The sequence below is a fragment of the Bactrocera dorsalis genome, chromosome 3 (genome assembly GCF_023373825.1).
Source record: "Bactrocera dorsalis isolate Fly_Bdor chromosome 3, ASM2337382v1, whole genome shotgun sequence".
NCBI lineage: Eukaryota > Metazoa > Arthropoda > Insecta > Diptera > Tephritidae > Bactrocera > Bactrocera dorsalis.
This window is the reverse complement of record NC_064305.1, coordinates 60,541,346-60,562,574: the sequence shown is the minus strand read 5'-3', so window position 1 is coordinate 60,562,574 and position 21,229 is coordinate 60,541,346. Positions and strand designations below refer to the sequence as shown.

Here is a 21,229-nt window from a genome sequence, read left to right as displayed (position 1 = left end):
GCTACAAAAACAATCAGTGTAAAAATAGCCTCAACATGAAAGCAAAAATGTTTTTATTTTTCGTTTTCTTTGTGTGTTTATCAGCAATCTCTGGAATAGAGGAAAAACGTGCTGATACTCTAGTTAGCAGTTGGGGCTGGCATGTACTTGCTTGTATTTCCAAACACCAACTCTTTGTTGAGTGCTGCATTTTCACTATTTTAGCTGCAACTTCCTCTCTTTTGCCACATTTTTATTCTACTGCGCGTGTGTATGTGTGCATGTATTAGTAGTGCGCTTGTAAAACACCTCTTTTTTTGCTTTGTTTTAAAAATCGCGCAAAAGGGCTTCAACTAAGTGAGTTTAACTGCAGTTACATATATAATTGCTGAGTTGCACCTACAGCGCTGGCAGAGACAGGGTGTCTCAAATAAAATGAAGTCGTGTTGGATGTGTATGCCTCACCGTACTATACCTACAAACAATATTTGTGAATGTATGTACCACACGTAGATGGATACATATGTATGTATGTGCGCCAATGCAGCGGTTTGCACAGATTCATTTACAGTGTCGAACAATATTTTTCGTAAAGTTTGAAAAAAATCTTGCTCATAAAATTTTATTTAAAAATTATTTTAAAAAAAATAATGAATAAAAAATGCTATCGATAAATCGATGATTTACATATTGAAGTCACTTTGGCTTTAAGGGAAGCTTAATTAAATATAACAATTTTAAAATTTAATTATAATACATAGTATTTTTCAGAGATCTTGTTATTGAATAATCGAAAAAGATGCAATTGTTATCGATTAATCGATTATTCACATTTCAAATCGGATTAGCTCCCCTTAGGTCTAACAGTATAATATTTTAATTTATGCACTAATATGTAAACATTTTCAAACACCATGTTATCGATTAATCGATTATACACATTGATAAACGAGTTTAACGGAAACGAAAATAATTTTTAGTATAATGGTGTTAATAGATGTAATTTTTTTAGATACCATGTTATCGGCTTATCGATTACTCACATTGATTAAACAGTTTAGCCAAAGAAGATAACGGCTTAAAGTTTTATTTAATGCAATTGTTTTCGGTTACCATGCTATCGATTAATCGATTATTTTCATTTCATATCAATTTAGCTAATATTATCGGATTATCGATTACTCACATTAATTAAACAGTTTAGCCAAAGAAGATAACGGCGTAAAGTTTTATTTATCGATTAATCAATTAATCATGCTATCGATTAATCGATTATTTTCATTTCATATCAATTTAGCTAATATTAGATGTAACAGTATAATATCAAATTTAATGCGGCTGTATATGTATGTTAAAGTTTTCTAAGACCATTTTTTCGATTAATCGATTATTCACATTTCTAAAATAGTTTAACGGAAAATCAACGTTAAATTTCTACAAAGGACATGTTATAGAATTATCGTTTATTTTTGAGTATAATAGTGTTAATCAATGTTAAATCTTGTCAATGAACATGTTATCGAATTATCGATATTTTTGACTATAATGGTGTTAATCATTGTTAAATTTTTTCAAAGATCATGTTTTCGAATTATCGTTTATTATTTAAAAAAAAAAAGAAAAATTATGTTAAGGATAATGGTATCACAATGAACATGTTATCGAATTATCGATTATTTTGAGTATAATGGTGTTAATCATTGTTAAATTTTTTCAAAGAAAATGTTATCGAATTATCGTTTATTATTAAAAAAAATAAGAAAAATTATGTTAAGGATAATGGTATCAAGTTTTAATTATTGTTAGAGCATATTACCGATTAATTACAAAAAAAAATGAAAGTTATTAAATAATGTTAATTTTAATCCATTATTCTAAATTTCTAAATCAGTTTGATATGCGTTATCGATTAATCAATTATTTCTATTATTAAATCAGTTTAAATAACGAAGGAATTGAATTAAAACCAAGTTATCGATTAATCGATTGTTCACATTTCCTAATTAGTTTAGCTAATGGGAGAATTACATTTTAAGTGTATTCGAACTAATTAATGTAAACTTTTTCAACGACATGTTATCGATTAATCGATGATTCACATTCCAAAATCATCAGTTTCGATTTTTATGTTCTCTAATCATGAAATGTTTCTTTAATATCGAATTTATATCATTTATAATGAACATTATTTTAAGTCACTGTATCTACACACACATGCGTGCTTTGGCGTATGTTTTATAAAATCATTGTTGTCACCTCCACTTTGTGTGCTCTCTGCACGTATGTGCTCTCTATGTGTTTGTGCTGACCTTAGCAACCAGCCGCTGACTCTTTTTTGTGTTCTCCACCGGCATTACTGGCGCGCAGAATCAAAAGAATTGCTGGAAATGCAATTAGTTAAATTGGACTTTTTAAAAGTTTTCCTTTTGTAGCCAAAGTAAATGCAGTTTGTTGGAATTTATGTTCACGTGCCTTGTTTGTTGGCAGCTGGCTTACTTTTATATGTATAGATTCTAAGCTCTGTACACCAACTAAACTGTTGAAAATATTTCTATGTTATGGAAGCCAATGGAGGCGAGCGCAATAGTTTGCTAGTTAGTCAGCAGAGATTGCAACATTTCCTAAAGTTTGCTCATTAAAATCTTGTGTGTGCGCATTGTGGGGCGTCGGAGCAATTAGTCTAATAATTTATTTACTCGAGCGTAATATATTTTGCACAAATAACGGTTGTTTGTGGCGCTGCCGGTGGAAGACCCAAATATAATGAAAACTACATACTTTCTGCACGAATTGCAAAGGAAATTTACTAGCCGGCTGTATATTGCTCCATATGGGGACTGCTTTCCGCGCAATCCGACACACAATTTTGGTGACTCTGTTACTTCGATGACAACTGTCAAAACTAGTTTTATGTAGTTTCAAGCACGCTATGGAGCTGCGAAAATGACTATCTCGTGGGATGATTGATCGTCAAATGAAAGGGCACGAGCTAGCTGACGAAATATAGGACCACTGGTTCACACTGGAGACAAAAAAACAGCCGAAGCAGTATTCTGGCATTCCGAAAACAAAATCTGAATGGACTACTTAGAGAAGGTGCACGGCTTGATCGGTCACAGAGCTCTACTCTGCGGAATTATTGATCCTAATCGACGATGAATTACACCAGTTTACACTACCGACATATACATATATAAAAATTTTGAAATATGATGTTATCGATTAATCGATTATTCTTTTGATAAAACAGTTCGACGACAGGAAAAATAATTTTTAGCGTCATGGTGTTAATCAATGTAATTTTTTTAGCAGCCATGTTATCGAATTATCGATTATTCATATTGAAAAGAAAAGTTAACTAAAGAAGACTTATATAAAGGAAACCGATTATTTACGTATCATATCAGTTTCGCTCATATTAAATGTAACGGTATCATATTTAAACTAATAGACATGTATATGTTAAACTTTTTAAAGACCATGTTATCGATTAATCGATTTTTCAAATTGATAAAACAGTTTAACGGAAGGGAAAATAATTTTTAATGTAATGGTGTTAATCAATGTAATTTTTCTAGTGACTATGATTATCGAATTATCGATTAATCACATTGATTAAACGGTATAGACAACCAAAATTTATGTCAAGAATAACGGTATAAAGTTTTAATTAATGTAATATTGTTCGAAGACCATGTTATCGATTATTCACGTTTCATACCAGTTTAGCTCGTATTAGATGTAACGGTATCATATTTAAACTAATGCACATGTATGTGTATGCTAAACTTTTTAAAGACCATGTTATCGATAATTCATATTTCTCAATTAGTTTACGGTCTTTAAGTCTGAAAAGTGAACGATTATTTTCTTCTACGCTAAAAATTTGCTATTTTCACCAGCTTCAAGATATATGTATATGCCGATGAATATCTCCGAAACTTGGCATCCTCAATGAGTAGTGAATAAATTTACATTCTCCCAATGTGGCACCCTGTTTCCCATCAACAAACGCAACGCGTAATTTCGCGCTACTTTCATCACTAAACCCATTTATTAGCGACACTTGATAAAACTAACACACACACTCACACACACACGCATACGCAAACGTACTTAATTGTATTTGTATCGCGCAACTTACATTTTTGCTTTAAGCAATACAAATTGCTCTGTAAGCGCGGGTTATGTATGTTTGTGTGTGTTGGTTTGAGTACTTGTACGTTGCTTCGAGCAGCGCATAAAGCCACATAGCACACTTGCCACTATTTCATTGCTCTTCGGCACTTTGTGATCAGGCACGAATATTGCTCACGCTTCAAAGCACACACACAGATACGCACCCACTTACATCGTTGAGGGTGTATGAGTATACTCATATACCATTTGCAAGCGTTTGTGCTCCTGCGTATCAGTGTGCAATTTGTTGTTGCAACATTAGCTTAGCATCTCAGGCAGGTGCTCGTATCGAAACGCATGCAACACACGCGCTTAACAACTTGACTTTTGCATGCCTTGCCACCTATTTTCACGCTACTTTTACTTTGCAAACTTATTGTTGTTGTTATTGTGCTTTCATTGTTGTCGTCAGACATTACTCGTAGCTCCAGCGCTTAGTTGTTTATGTATGTGTAGTTGGGTGTGTGTCTAAGTAATCGTGCGAATGAATATAAACGCACTTAACTGCTGCAATTCTTCTGTATTCACATTGCTATATACATACATATGTACTATATTTGTATATTAGGGTGTCCGTTATTTATCAAGTTTAATTGTTTTGCAAATATACTTCGGAATTTTAGTTTTTGTCCTAAAAAGGAGGTTCCAACATAAACAAAATTTTTACTTTCAATTTACACCTTGCCTATATCACATTTTTTCGATGTATATAACATGTGATTTTTCGATTTTCTAGTAAGTAATCAAGTAATTCTACAATTCTCTTCCTTGCCACTAACCCCTAAAATCGATCAGGACCGAGATCACGAAACATCGCCAGTAGCCTCTAACCTCTCCGAGTTCAATCTAGTTATACATCCCAAGCGCAGAGAGGTCATTATGCACTTGGTCTCTCCATTGGATGAGTGGACGACCTTGCTTTCGTTGTCCACTCATGGCTCTCGGTTGAAGGTGTTTTTCGCTGAAGCATCTTCTTCCATGCGAAAGGTTTGATTTAACCAGCGCATTTGTTGAACTTTTATGGGCTTAACTATATCCATGTCGCCGTAGAGCTTATACAGTTCGTGGTTTCATTTTCTTCGGTACTCATCGCTCACTCGAACGGCTTCTAAGGTTTAGCGAAGGACAGTTCTCTCAAATGCTCCAAGTGCTTTCTCATCTCTTGTCGTCATCGTCCATGTTTCTGCGGCGGATAAGAGGACCGGAATACTGAGAGATTTATATAGTGTAATTCTTCTTCGTCGAGATAGAGATCTGCTTGTAAATTGCCTACCGATCCCAAAGTAGCATCTGTTGGCAAGAGTTATTCTGCGCTTGATTATTGGTGGAACTTATGCTGGTTCCGAGATATACAAACTCTCTAGCTTTTTCAAATGTATAGCTGCCGATAGTGATGTAGTACCCAAAACGAAAGGAATCTTTGTATGTGTCCTTCAGGTACTTTGTCTTGGCCTCACCATGAGACCAATCTTCTTCACTTCTTTTTCTAAGTTTGAAAGGCTCCGGTGAAGGCTTTGTTGCTAAGATCTATGAAGTCAATATCATCTGCGTACCCCAATAGCATTGTACTTTTAGAGCAGACAGTACCACTGCGGTACTGGTAAGTATTACTTATTCCATTGAAAAAGACGCACGAGAAAAAATCACTCTGTCTAAAGCCTCGTTTGCTATCGAACTGCTCGGAGGGGTCTTTTCGGATTTCAACGGAGCTGATGGCTGTGTCCAACATCATTCTGCATAGCCGTACGAGTTTCGCAGGGATATCAAATGTAGACAGAGCGTCGAAGAGGTATCTCCTACCAGTGCTGCGGCTTTGAAATCGACAAAAAGATGATGAGTGACTTCTTCAGGATCTGGAGTGTTGTGAAAATCTAGTAAATGATTTGTCAGGTCAAAATTCACACCGATAAGGTCCAATCAGTTTATTGACAACAGGCTTAAGTCTTTCGCACAATACTGTCGGAAAGACCTTATACGCGATATTAAGAAAACGGAACCCGCGATAGTTAGCTGAGACTACGGGATCTCCCTTCTTAAAGACGGTCAGGATACACTCGTATTCCAATCATTGAGCATGCATTCATCCGACCAAGTCATGCTTTGTAGCTGACAATGCGGCTTTTCCAGCACCTCGCCGCCGACTTTATGCGGTTATGCCGCTAATTTAAGGGGTTAGGGGTAGTCAGAATTTTCAAAAAATATTTTTTTTTTTTGCATTTTCGTTAAGTGTATTATCTTAAAAATATTCTCTGAAAATTTCACCTTGATCCGAAACTAGTTTTGAGTTATTCAACAAATAACAAAGAGAGCTCGTACACTTCAAAGCGCTAGTGTGAAACTTTAAACGCGTTTTTTTCGAAACTATGTTTTTTGAACCGGTGACAACTGTAACTTAAAAACCGCTCAGTAGATTTTAATGAAATTTATACAGCTTTTAGAATAGATAATAAACTCGGGCCTGATCGAGGGATTTTTATTTTTTTTAAGACCAATTAACTGTTTATTTTTTCCTAAAAATTTAGAAAAAAATTTTCTGAGGCCGCCATTTTATTAATTTTTGAAACAAAACAAATCGTTCCATCAGGCCCAGGATTATCTATATATATAAGAAAGTTGTTGTTAGTTTCACCTTTTATAACTCAAGAACGGCTCAACCGTTTTGTCTGAAAATTGGAGGAGAGGTAGCTTAGAACAAGGGTAAGGACATAGGATACCTTTTATCTCTTTATGTCAAAGTTTAATACAACTCATAAATACAAAAATTATATTTCAAATCATAAGCATTTGTTCAAAATTCATGTTTGTAGGAATCATTTGAATATATTCGTACAATTTTAAACAGATTCTTCCTCAAAAAATTGCTAAGTATTTGGAATAGTAGAAAAGAAGTGCAACCAAATATGCAGTGAAATAGATTATAACTGGCTCGGTAATCAATCATTGAGTATGTATTATACCACCTTCATCCAAAAGACTGATGTAATAACCTTTCTAGCCGCCTTTTTCGTCTTTCCACGCCTGAGAACCGGTTCATCATATGCAGTCCACTAGAATTACTCTCGATTGGACTCCAGTGGGAAATGATGGAGCAATGTTTCTATCACCGACGCAAAAATTCGGCTTGCGAGGTACCTACTTTGCACAGAGCTTTCGCCTCTTTAAGCTTAGCAAATATATTTTCATCGGTGGATTTCCCTGAGCTCAAATTCAACAGTATTTTCCTCCAAAAAGCAATGATTTATTAACACACGAAATGCTCTATGATCCATTTTTTTGTAAACTGACAGAAGTAGCTTCATATATTTCATTTTGTAAACTGACAGAAGTTGCTTCATACATTTCATTAACTAATAATTATAATCCAACTAATAGAAATAATATAGATGGTAGTAGTAGTATTATCTATGTATCAGCCACAGTGAAGCGTGAACGGGTCCTCTAGTTTATTTATAAAACTAATTTTTTTCCGATTATATGAATCGGATGAATCTCCAAGGACTTATGCTTGTCTCCGAAAGTACCTTTTTTTGGAACAGGGTCAACACAAACAACTATAACTTTGGAAATAAAATTTTATTTTTGAAATTTTCGTGACTTCAAGTCAACACATTCTATAATAATGCCATATTACTACTTTTGTAAAATAACATGACTTAATAGCAAAAAAAAATACTGAAAAATTCTCATTTTTTCGTGCAGTAGATTGTTTGTGCGGGTTCTTTTTCGTCCATCGCAGCATTGCTTGCGCCATTTAGCAGGTTCGAGAAGTTCTCTCTTCACACTCCGTCTTTTATCAGGTTTTCTTTCCAGTATTTACAAAAGCCGAGCCTGGACTTGAAACCATTTGTTTGCTGCCTTAACTTCTGATATAATTTACAAGCAGAACTGCTGCTAGCATCTCAAGCTCTTCATACTCATGTCTTTCAGCCTCTCTCTCTTTTTTTTGTTGAAAAGACGTCTCTCTTCCTGCTCTTTTCAGGTACAGTTTCTTCTACGGAACCCACATTTCTGATAATGTGAAATTCTAATACAAAAATTTTCCACTCAAAATCAATTTTTTAAAAATTTGTTTCATAAAACTACTTTAAAAGTTATTCGCAATCAAGTGTATGGATTAAGTGAACTGAACCTTCATTCAAGTTATTTATTGTATACATTCTGTGTTGCTCATACGTCATGGTGTACTATTTGAAAGGTGTATATTCGATACATAACTTTATTTAGCTATAACTTTGAAATTAGTAGTTTTACGGAAAAAATCATGAAGATCTTTTTTGTAGAGCTGATTTTAAATTAGAATATTCCTTTTTCAAAGATGTAGGCTTATTTGTTTTAGAGTTACACGATTTAGTACAAGACATTTAAAAAGCTTGGGAAACATAAAATATTTTAGTATTTTCATTGAAAACAGAAAAAAATATCAACTGCTTACCGAAGCTATAATGCCCTTAACAAATACAAAATATTACTTACAAGAATTTGATATTATTATAATCGTTCACTTCGTATGGCAGCTATATGTTATAGTGACTGATCTGAACAATTTCTTCAGAGATTTCGCCGTTGCCTTGGGCAATAGTCCACGCCAAATTTGGTGAAGAGATCTCTTCAAGTAAAAAAATTATCATGCACGGGCCTAATTTTGATCGTTCAGTTTGTATGGCAGCTATATGCTACATTTGTCCGATGCTGGCGGTTCCAACAAATGCGTAGCTTCTTGATGAAAAAAATACATGTGCAACATTTTGCAACATTTCACATCTATACCTCAAAAACTGAGGGACTAATTCATGTAATGACGTCCACCCTAATCCATACATATACATGGACACTCATGACTACTGCTTACTAATGGGGATTTCCGCCTTGTTGAGTACTTAGTATGTGCTAAGCTTGACTTGTATGTGCATACGCTCTCATATATCTATTGTTCACACATACACTCACATACTCACCCATACAAATACGTGTCTCAAGTTCACCTGTGGCGTTTGCGTGTTTTTCGAACGCTTCTTTGTAAGTGTGCATGTGTGCCTACAGCGTCACTTGCTTACACTTCTATTCATGTGGGTGTGTGTAAGGATATCTATGATTTCATTAAAATTTGTTGCTATGTTCTTAGCACACTACCACACACTCTCACTGTGTCAATGAATGGCAGCACATTTGTAGTAATGCGTGAAATTGAGTTCCTCTGTATCTCCAAGGTGTGAGCACTCAGAGAAAAAAGTATAAAAGTTGTTGCGAATATATTTTCCGTTTCTTCTTCAACTAGTTCACGTGCATGTATCCGCATTTGTACGTGATTTATGTTGAATTAATGTGTAGTTTTTTTCATTTATCTTGTAAGACCATCAATGACACTGCAACGCGTGCCCGTTATTTGACACCTGTCTTTTACAAACGGATACACGTACTCATGTAGCGCTCATATGTACTTATGAAGAGGCGTTTATTAAGCTGGAAAATAATGAATATGATTTCGTTGTTGTTATTTTGTTATCATGTTGCAACAGGAAATGACCTTGTGTTGCAGATTTGCTGCAAATTGCAATTTCATTTTGTTGTTATAAAGTTTAATGAGAGCAGTACTAAAGTGTTTAGTATATATAAGCTGATAGTATATTGAATTGAATGGATTACAGCATTGGAATAATAGCTTACAAGGTAGCTATAGGCTATAAGACTTCGATCTGAAACATTTCTTCGGAGATTGTAACGTTGCCTCAGATAATAATCTATGTCCTATACCTTAAGAATACCTCGTTGAATAAAAAAGTTTTCTGTACAAGAGCTTGATTTTGGTCGGCCAGTTTGTATGACAGCTATATGCTATTGTGGTCAAATCTAAAAAATTTCTTCGGACGTGACACCATTGCTTTGGATAATAGTCCACGCTGAATTTGGTGAAGATATCTCTTCAAATAAAAAAGTTTTCATACAAGGTCATAATTTGGATCGTTCAGTTTCTATGACAGCTATGTGCTATAGTCGTCCGATAACGGCGGTTCCAACTTATGTGCAGCTTCTAAGAGAGAAAGGGACGTGAGCGAAATTTTAGACCGATATCTCAAAAGCTGACAAGTTCACGCATATACAGATGAACATCCACTCAGCTCAGCACGCTGTTCATGCATACAAGTATATAGACTTTATTCTTGTTTAGAATGTTAAAGTCTTAAGAAAATCTATTAAAATTTATTGTTAAGAACGATCTTTCAACGGCAGGCAATGTCGAGCCTTCGAACTCATTTTTGACATGAGAAAGCTTTCTTGAAATGGTCGCTGTTTCACTCGAAGGCAATGTAACATCACAATTTAAAAAATTCCAAACAAAATTTAAAAAATTCAAAAAATTTTGGATTTACGTTCATCCAATTGAGTCGCTAACCGCTAACCGAAAATATTCGAAGAAACCTATTGAACAAATCGTTCATGAAAATGTTGGTTTCGCGAAAGCTTAGTACATTGTGGGCGGTTTATGAGTTCATAGACCAGGCAATACATCATGTCTGAAGTCAGTGAAGGCGATGATAAGATTGTATCAATTGTTCTTCGAAGTTCCTTCGTATCTACATTATCTACGAACCTTGTGCCAGTAACATTATTCTGTCCTGAGTACTCAAGAGAATGCTCGCTGAAAAGAAATCGCCGAGATGTAGACCGGGTTCGAAACCAATTATCAGTTTTGCCAACTATAGAAAGGGTGTGTTGAAAAGTATATAGCTTTCAGTGGTACCTATGTATGTTTAATAATGAATTTTAATTTTGCGTGAAATGGTATTTTTTACCAACTTTTTTGCCTGTCTGTTAAAGGAGTTCATGACATGTGTTATGTCTAATGACATCTATCTGTAGTTTCATTTTAGCAAAAGTGAGCTCTTTTAAAAGAGGATTCGCTTCTCGTTTAACAATTAATGCTCACGAGGAAGAGCATAATATCATTGTGTAACTTATTTCCACGGCTTATAAACGATCACGTTGAACCTTGCCAATTTCATCGGAATATGACGTCAAAAATAGTTAGTTGCATAGATGAATTTCTGTTGAATTTTATATTTCCAAAAATAAAAAAAATGAATAGAAATGCCACACTGCGCTTTGATTATAAATTAATTCCACTGAAAGAATATATAAAATGTTTTTTTTTAATTGAATGCTTTTGCATGTATACATATATTAAGCTGCAAAATAACTCCAATCCTTTCTATTTACAGAATTTTCAAATGATATGGTATCAACAGAAATCCCTGGAAACGCACGCAAATTCAGCAGTGACCATCGTCAGCTATCGAGCAATTTAACCACCAATTAGATCTGTTGATCTGGTGTTCTTTCTCTCCAATCATCAAAATCTCCTAAATTGGAAATCATTTATATTTGATTGATGCTAAGTGAATTTACATATATTTCGTGGAATACAAATATTACGACAAATCCGCTACTGACGTAACAAATTTCCAGGACAAGCCTTCAATTTGCAGGTATGTGATTTGATTTGGTATTTATACTGCTAAACAAAAACAATAAATAAACTATAAAAATATTAAAAAGTAAGTTGTTTTCAAATTAAATGTGTTTGACAGGCATTTGTTTTATACATACAAGTATAGATTTACTGAGAGCACAAAACAGAAAGGCATTTTAATATAATATTCGCGCGAAGAGCTATTCGTCGAAATATTTTTTTCTGGGTTTGTATGTCTGTCAGTGACATCTGTACCAAATCATCAAAATATAAACTTTGTGACATCAAAATAATCATTTTGTTTAGTAAACTCTTGTATTTCTGAAATACTTAAAGTGCATGCGGCGATTTTAACGATGAGTGAAATTATTTAACAAAAAAGTTCCATTAAATTTTGTGTGAGGAACCAAATTTCTGGTACCGAAACGTTTAAATTGTTAGAAAAGACCTACGGTGAAAATTGTTTGTCGCGAGCAAGTATTTTCAATTGGTTAAAATTATTTAAAGAGGATCGAGAAAGAGATATACATAGCTGAAGACGAACCACGTCCAGGACGGTCATCAACATTAACTAATGATCAACGCATCAAAGAAATTAAATAATAAAGTTAGTTCCTGAGAATAGACGATTAAAAGTCGGAGATCTTACTTGAATCGTGGGCTATCGGAGGGATCGGTGAAAATCATTTTGAATGATCATTTAGGCCTAAGAAAAGTGAAAGGACGATTGGGTCCGAAATGACTCAATTTTTTCGAAAATCAGCGCGCTAACGCTTTTCCGACTACCAGAATGTCAAAAAACGTATTATTACTGGCAACGAGGCTTGGATCCAAGCTTAAGACGTATTAAAGGTGACTAGAAGTTGAAAACTTGACGTCAAATCAGGTCAAAAATCAAGGTTATGTTGACAGTTTTTTTCAATTATCAAGGTGTGCTGCTCTGCTAGTGTTTCTGACCGGCCAAACTATTAACAAGGAATACTATTTGAGTGTTATGCGTTTATTTCGTGAAGCTATTCGTAAAACAAAAACGGAATTCTGGGCCGACAATTCTTGGTTTATGCTTCACGATAATGTACCGTCGTATACAGCTTTGATTCTTGGAGAGTTTTTCGCCAAATTTTGAACTAATATCGTGCCACAATCACATTCTTCGCCTGATTTAGCTCCGTGCGACTTCTGGCTTTTTAGCAATCTCAAAAGACGTTTCTGGGGAAATCGTCACGCTCATTGAAGGCTATTCCGGAAATAAGAACTAACTGTTTCGGGGATTGAAAAAAACGTTGGCACAAGTGTATACGGGCCAAGCGGGATTACTTTGAGGGGATGACATAGACTTTGAAGAATAAATTGAGAATTTTAAAATTATGAAGAAATTCTTACGTTCTACTATTTGCTCAAACTTGTAGTAGTAAATCAAATTGTTCTAATTGAAAGCGATATTGTTGCTATGCGTTCGTCGTAGTTGCTACGAGCAAAAATTCTATGAAATTATTCTATTACTTATTGCTACTCAAGCAAGTAAGTGGTTACACTACAAAAAGCTGTAACTCAAGAGGTATTTGTGGTATCAATTTCCAATTTTAGTATGCTGTTCTTAAAGTCAAGTGCTAAGTTGAAGTTTTTGATACTCTGTAGTAATTTGGAAATATTTGCCAACTTGTACTTTAATAACATATTAGATTATATTTTTAATATTTTTTAATATCAAAAATGAAAGGGTTTATTTGGACTTTCCATTATTCCAAAGATATATATGATGTTAGCTCGTGAGAAGTCTTGACGACCGTCTTTGACCACACAATTTCGAGAACGCATTTACAGATTTAAATGACTATACAGCTGAACTCAAACACAAAACTATGTATTACTCGGATTAATTTGAGCATTTAAGACAATATTCTAGAGATGAAATAACGCAATAGAAATTCCATTTTTGAAGCATGTCACACCTTAAACCTGATACTCTGCTCATATCAGATGCTGAAAAAGCATTTACTGGTTCAAAAAGTTCTACAGTGATCATCACTGAAGAAAATGTTTTTCGGAATTCCAAAATGTTTTGTGAAGTAAAGTAATGTCATTATCCATAAACCGAGTTCCTAAAGGTATCTCTTCCCAAGTTCCACCATGAAAGTCAATTATAATATAATTATTTTCCTATGTGTAATTAATAGAATTGTAGAATTAATGTTAAATTACAGTATAGATAAGAATAAGGAAGCAGCAAAGGCAGAATAAACGATATAATTGAAACAGAGAGATAGAGAGAGGGATAGAGAATGAACGTCCTTCCTTCCTCTCTTCTTTTCAAAGGTCAATTTTATTTACTTTCCTCTTAGAACTTGTTTACATAAAAGTTGCGCTATTACAACTCAAAGTCAAGTGACTTTTGATTGAAATTTGTTGAATATTTGTCGGAGTGCCGAACTTTACTTAGTGTAAACACAAAAATTTATTTTTTATATTAATAATTGCGATTACTGACAAACAACATTTGCACGGGCATAATAACTGTCTGTTAAGTTAAAGTGAATCACTCGAGCTCAGCAAAGGCTTATCACAATATTGACATATTCACTCAACGTTTGCCGTTGTCAAAGCGCTCGAGCGTGTTACGTAACATGCAACACTGCACACTTCAAACAACACTCGTTTGCGCTACAACAAACACACGCTCGATGTTAGAAGCAAAAATTACGAAAATATTTTAATTGCATGCACTTGAAAACCGGCATTGTTATTGTTGTGTTTTTTCCAACACTTTTACATGTCCATTACAATTGTACCGTTATAATAATAATGTTTTTGCAACAACTCTTCATTTTGGCCCCTTTATTGCAACAGAAACTGTTGCTTGTATTGTTGGCGCTTTTTGCCTTCGCCTTCACCGTCAGTGCTGCCATAGTTTTAGCAAATAAAATCAATTTTATGTTATGCAACAAACCAACAATGTTAAGTGGCCGGAGCGTCGCAGTTGGACATTGGGTGTAGGTTACATGTATTCAACTGTATATGTATGTGTTGCATATATATACATATATGCGGCTTAGTGCCAATTTCAATGGTTTGTTAAATAACATTCATTTGCAACATGTTGCACACAAAGGACCTTGCTTTAATGTTCTTGTAACCCCTGTAGGAAATTTTAAGTGTTATATAATGCAGAAGCCTAATATACCATGTACTAAATAATAACGGTGATGGCATTGAAGCCATTTTTTAGAAAGGCTGTTTTCGGGCTTAAGTTCTATGAAGAATTTAGGTTGCAGTGAGCAAAATTCATAGAATAAAATCTTCGAAAAATATCGCTAAATGTCCTAAAGGTAGCGTCGTTTCAATTATAGTTCTGTCGGTTTTCTAAAATAAATCTGTTTGCTCGCATTTCTCTATTTAAGGTGAGTCACAACTCATAAAAAGAATTTCAATGGATCCGTTGTTACAAAAGGACTTGGCTCAGTTGTTTTTACGTTAATCGACTCTAAATTATCATAACGTTCCCAGAATTATATCAGAGTTACATATAAAGCGCCAAATACACGACACGAACATTTGCGCGAACATTCCGCAATCTTGTTCGCAGCTTTGGCCATACACCATACGAACTTTTGGCCGAACATTAGTTCTCTTTCAGACAGCGATGAATACGGACAACAATTGTGCTGCAGCAATATTGCTCGCTGTGGCAATTAAGCGTAGAAATTATTTATTTATTAATTATTATTATTAATTATTTTTTTTTATGACTGTATCCTTTGTGGCATCATGATCTACTTCTTTTAATTTTTCGATTAAAGTCGCATAATCATTATTTTTTTTAATTCTGTTACAATAATCTTTGTTTTTTACTTGCCACAATGATGGCAAAGATTTACAAATTTCAATAAATTCACTTAGAAATTTTTTATTATCCATTTTACTTTTTCGCGCACGTCTGTTCCGTTCAGAAATTACTACGATTATGAGCTATTTCGCCATACACGCACGAACAGTTCGCGCAAATGTTCGCCAAAAATTAAAATGTTTTGATTTTTGGCGAACATTCGCATGAACTGGCAAACACCACCATACACGACAGAAAAGTTCGCAGAAACATGACATAACGGGAATGTTCGTGCAAATGTTCGTGTCGTGTATTTGCCGCTTAAGTAAATGATGCTTTCTGACTCTACAACAAGAACTAAGAAATTATGAAGAGCACTTTAAATTGCCTTTCATTTCGAGAATATTACAAAGCGAATCTGTACTAATTTCACTTGATTTATTATGCCTTATTTCTGGTCCACAAAAAGCCTAACCGAAATTGTGTCATCCTTCAACTGCATTCCTGAAAAACTGCGTCATAGAGGCCATTTGTGTGGATGGAGATGTGGATGGGTAGAAGTCGCTGAAGAAAAAGCGCGGCGAGCTTTTTCACGGATGAGTCGAGGATAGGGTGAATGGTTGAATGAGAGTTTTCTGCAAGCAGCTCCCCATCAATCGTAGTTTTAGGCTAGTCTGGTAGCTTTAGTGCTTTTCAGACTGAAGTAATTGCTTTTAAGGTAGTGGTAGATGTATTGCTAAGAAGTGCAGCCTTTTTAAGGGAAGTGACGATTCACCACGATAGCAGAGCGGAAATACTAGCGCTGAGCTCGCTAACTCCGCGCTAGTCAGCTAGTCAATGATTGTCTGCATTAAAATAAGGTTCAAGGTGCTTCATAATCAGACTTGTTTGGACGGCTGGTGATTGCAAAGCCGATGAGCTGGCCAGGGGGGCACCATTTTCACATCAAAATGGGTAGACTTGGTTCTCCATTGGCATCTGCATCGTTCCAGCACTAGACTAATAGAGCTCAGCAGCCGCTGGTCGAATACTCGCTTCTATGTGATTGTTAGATCTTTTTGGCCCAGACTAGAACTCCGGAGATCTATTGAACTACTTGGCGTTAGAAAAGGTTATTTTACTGCTATCGTAGGAGTTCTTACTGGACAATGTCTAATAAGCTAAAAACCGTTCGTCCAACAAGACGCTGGTTATCAAAGTTGTATAAAAGTGAATGAAGTGAAAGCATCTGGGCACGTTCACCCCCAATGTCCTGTCTTTGCTGTGAATAACCTCATATTTATTCCCTGAGCAGGGTATATTAAATTTGCCTCGAAGTTGCTGTACCCGGAAGGAAACGTGGTAGACCCTCGTCTGTCGGTCTTTCTGTACACAGACAAACTGTTCCAACAGTTTTTGAGATATCGATCTGAAATTTTGGACATCACTCTTTTCCCCTAGGAGCTGTTCATTGTTCTGGAACTATAGCATACTCGTATTACTCGTATGTCTACAAACTGAAGGATCAAAATCAATTGCTTGTAAGGACATCCCTAACCTGTAATACAGCTTCGGTGCAACCAAAGCTAACGTTTTTTTGTTACCTTTATTGTTCGCCCATTTTTATGGTAATTTTGTGAAATTTCACTATTTAAAAATGATTTTAATGAAAATGTTTCAATTACTTTAGTAAATGTTTTGCTTGACTTTTGGTAGATCTGAAGTAGGAGTGACAGCCCAACTTCTACCAAAATGACTTCTTTTGAATGGATTTTCAGACGCTAAGGTTTCCAACTCTTCTAGTTCTCTTGGAATATGGATGTATATTAGAAGCATAAATATTTGCTTTTTAGGTTTAAGATCAGATCAGACTAGATCTGGAAACTGTTAATGCATATCAGATATACTAGATAAACGCTTTATTGTTTTTTTCAAAAATAGTTTGATAATTCTGAGATTTACTGCTGTCTGAACTAAAATTCCAGTTAAATATTGGTAGTTTATCGAGGGTATTTCTTCTAATGTTAGACTTCTTATTGAAGATCCTGAAACGAATAAGTCGCTTCCGAACAGCTGCTGAATACTTATGAAATGTTTCTTATGTTAGAAATACTGTTAGAGATTAGGTTTGTCAGCTGGTAGTTTCCACTGTGATTAGATCAAAGTGAGAGTCTTGCATTATCTATTCCTTTTCATATTATTCTGAACAGTTCGTTAGCGAAAGACCCACTGGGCGGCATGATTCAGCTGCTTCTGTTGCTGATGTTAAGACTATTTTTCGATTTTTCAATGTTTTTGTTTGAAGAAAATATTGAAATGAACTTTATTGCAAAAAAATTGAACTTTTTCGATAATTTATAGTGAAGCTTCAATAAAAAATTCATTGTCTTCAACTTTTCAGTTGTCACTTTTTAGTTCTGCTATTTCTCAATCCATTTCTCCAAGGGTCAAGTAAGTATATACTGACATCAGCATACATAAATCTCTAAATTGACGGTCATTGTTGGCGGTCACGATTGTAAAAATCTCCCTACTTTAGCTCGTTTCATTTCGTTTATTGCAATGACATTCGCTGTAATTTGACTTTTGTTGTTTTTTGATTGCCACGTCATTGCGAAGTATTGTGGAGCGGCTAAAATCAAAACAACAAACCAACAATGACCAGCAGAAGCAATAACTGCATAATAACGGACGTCAAGGACATAACTGGCATGCCACTTGAAAAAGGAGCGGCAAAAGAAGTCGGAAAGGCTTCCGCGTGGCATACAGTCGTATATACTTAGTTGCCTCTATGTGTAAATAAATTGCATACATTGCCATTTGGTTGAATAAATGAAGGAAACTATGAAATAAACAGTCTGTATTTCCAAGAACTGCTGCTGCCAGCTTTTATTGGAAACTTTAGTGCGTAGAAATGCATAATTTCTGTGCACATATTTTAAGAATGCTAGGAAGCCAACCATAACCTCCACTTATCATGAATTTTAAGCTATGTTCCACATTTTAGTATAAATTTAAAAAGAAATGCGCTTTAAAATGATCAACATTTCTATTTCTCTGTGAAATATTATAGTTTTCTCATTTAATGTTCCGAGAATAAACTTTACGTCATGTATTATAGGGAAAGATTCCATCTCTGAATATTAGCTGCGATGTGTTGGTTATGGAAAAAGAACATAGGTGAAACCCCTACATTTATCAAACGTTGACCTGGCTGATATAGAAATTCAAAGTGCATCTCTTTTATATACCCAATCAAGCCATAACATATTATGGCCCGATATGGTCAGCTGACTTCCTGAGCCTACAGTTAGATCTTGTCAATTACAATATGTAACCTACCATCTACCAAACATCGTTTAGATAACCATTACAGCAACAGAACCACTGATGTTTGGAGTTACGCCGAACAATCAAGATTTATATAGTTTTAGTTTAAAGTTTTTGTATGGTTTTCTTCAACTTAAACATAATTTTCTAGCTGCAAATCTCTTACGGTTTTGAATTTCTGACTGTACTTTTCTTTTTTGAAGCTATTCAGGTAAGAAAGTTTGTTGCTGATAAATTATAGTATAGATATTTTCGCTATCGATTTTCAGATCTTTTTCCAAAAAATATATATGTGGTCACGACGAGTGCCGTAGACTACAATTTTCCTATGCGGTTGATTTTATTATATTTCGGGGTTCCCTACTTTTTTTAACAAAAAAATCTCATTAAACTCAAATTTAATGGAACATGTTTATTAACATTCGAAAGAACGATCTTTGACATTTATTTTTTGAAGATTATCTCTTTCAAATGTCTCAGATGGTTCATCCGTTGAGTCCAATTTTCGTTTTCTCATTGAGCATTTTTCGTTTTAGCATTTTGACTGGTAACTGGCGAATAACACGCGTGATGTTTTCCTCCAAGTCTTGAACCGGAGCGAGATTGTCCCCATAGACTATAGACTTTACATATTCTGACAGGAAAAAGTCTAACGGTGTGATAACAAACGATTTTGGTGGCCAATCGAACGGTCCAAAGTGAAATTATCTGCTTGCCGAAGTGTTTTATCAATAAATCCAGTGATTTATGCAATTTGTGGGAAGTGGCGCCGTTTGTTGAAACCAAATATCGTCAAGATTACGAGCTTCAATTTCAGGCATGAAATAGTCGGTTATCATGGCGCGATAACGGTCACTATTGCCGGTTAGGTTTTGACCGGCATCATTTTTGAAGAAATATTGACCGATTATTCCACCGTCCCACAAACTACACCAACTCATTGTTTTTTCTGAATGAAATGGCAGCTATTGAATTTCTTAGGTTGCTCTTCGTGCTAAAAGTGGCAGTTTTGTTTGTTTACAGGGTCCGGCACTCGAATTGTAAAGCCATTAATTCGGTTGGGAAAATTATTTTTATTTATTTTAAAGTACAAAATGTGTGAAAATAATCATAAATTCAGGACCAATTCACTTTTGCTCGATATGACCACCTTTTGCCTTAACTATGGCCTTGAGACGGTCAAAAAACGAATCGCAAGCTGCCCGAATGTGACTTGCCGGTATTTTGGCCCACTCACAGACAATGGCTTTCTTCAGCATCTCGAGACTGTTGTATTTTTTACTTCGGACCTTGTTCTACAAAATGCCCCAGAGAGAATAATCCATTGGATTCGCATCTGGTGAATTCGAGAGCTATTGTGTGGTCGTAATGAAGTTCGGAACGTTGTTTTTCAGCCATTCTTGGTTCACTCGCGCTTTGTGAGACGGTGCTGAGTCTTGTTGAAACGTCCATGGTTTGCGACCGAAATGTTTGTTTGCCCACGGCTTCAAAACAGCCTCCAGAACACTTTCCCGATAATATGTCGCATTTACTTTGACGCCAGGCTCGATGAAAACAATTGGAGAGCGCTCATCTGCGGTGACAGCGGCCCAAAACAATATTTGTGGCGGGTGCTGCCTCCTGGTGGCCAACCGACGACTTAGATTTTCGTTTGAACGGGCGGTGAAATAACCCTATCGTTGTGAGAGTTTACGAATTGCTCAATTGGAAAAATTTTTCGTCAGAAAACACAATGTTCGGAATATGACCGCTTTCGGTCAAGCGAAGCAACTGCTTAATGTATTTCAGATTTAGTATTAGTTGCACCGACCGCTAGAGTGAGCTATAGAAAAAATTACACATTTTATCAACTTTCATTTAACTAAGGCCATTGAATCGGACATAACTGTTACCTTTTTAAGAATTATTATTTTTGTATGTAATTTAGTAATAGATTAAATTTTAAATTTACTGAAGGCACTGCCACTATCATTTTAACATTTCGACTGCTTTTTAATTAATAGCAGTGCATTTGAAAAGAGCTCTATGCCAACAGTAATTTCTGAAAAATAAATAATTTTATGCTCTTTATAATAAAATAGTTATCTTTTGTGCAACAAAGCGCACTCTAGCGACAATTTTAGGTGAAAATTAATACCATGCAGCCTGCTGCTTTCGCATTTTTTTCTAACCACACATCCTTAATAGTGTCCTTTTATGTTGACGTAAGATTAATATGTACTCTACAAGCTTTACTCGCATTAGTTGCCACAACATTTTACTTTCATCTTAATTTTGAAGAGATTTGTTTTTTTCTTTACACAAAAATCCACATTGAAGTAGAGTGGAAAATTCGTAGAAAGTTATACAATTTTTTCGGCCTTAAAATCATAGTTTTGTCATCATAATCCACTTTGTGTTGCAGTATTACTATCACATTGCGTAAGCTCTTAGTATTTGAAAAGATGCCGCAAAAGTCTGTTTGAAAAAAG

The 21,229-nt window shown here is 35.1% G+C and overlaps 1 protein-coding gene across 3 annotated transcripts in view; it reads left to right on the top strand.

Annotated features, from left to right (window-relative positions):
* The window catches only part of LOC105221940 (transient receptor potential cation channel trpm), a 293,914-nt gene that overhangs the window by 60,256 nt on the left and 212,429 nt on the right, over positions 1-21,229 (top strand). For all 3 annotated transcript variants that reach the window (XM_049451694.1, XM_049451693.1, XM_049451698.1), the window contains one exon: positions 11,376-11,642. The gene's annotated coding sequence lies outside the window, so the exon portion shown is untranslated. The remainder of the gene's footprint in view (positions 1-11,375; positions 11,643-21,229) is intronic.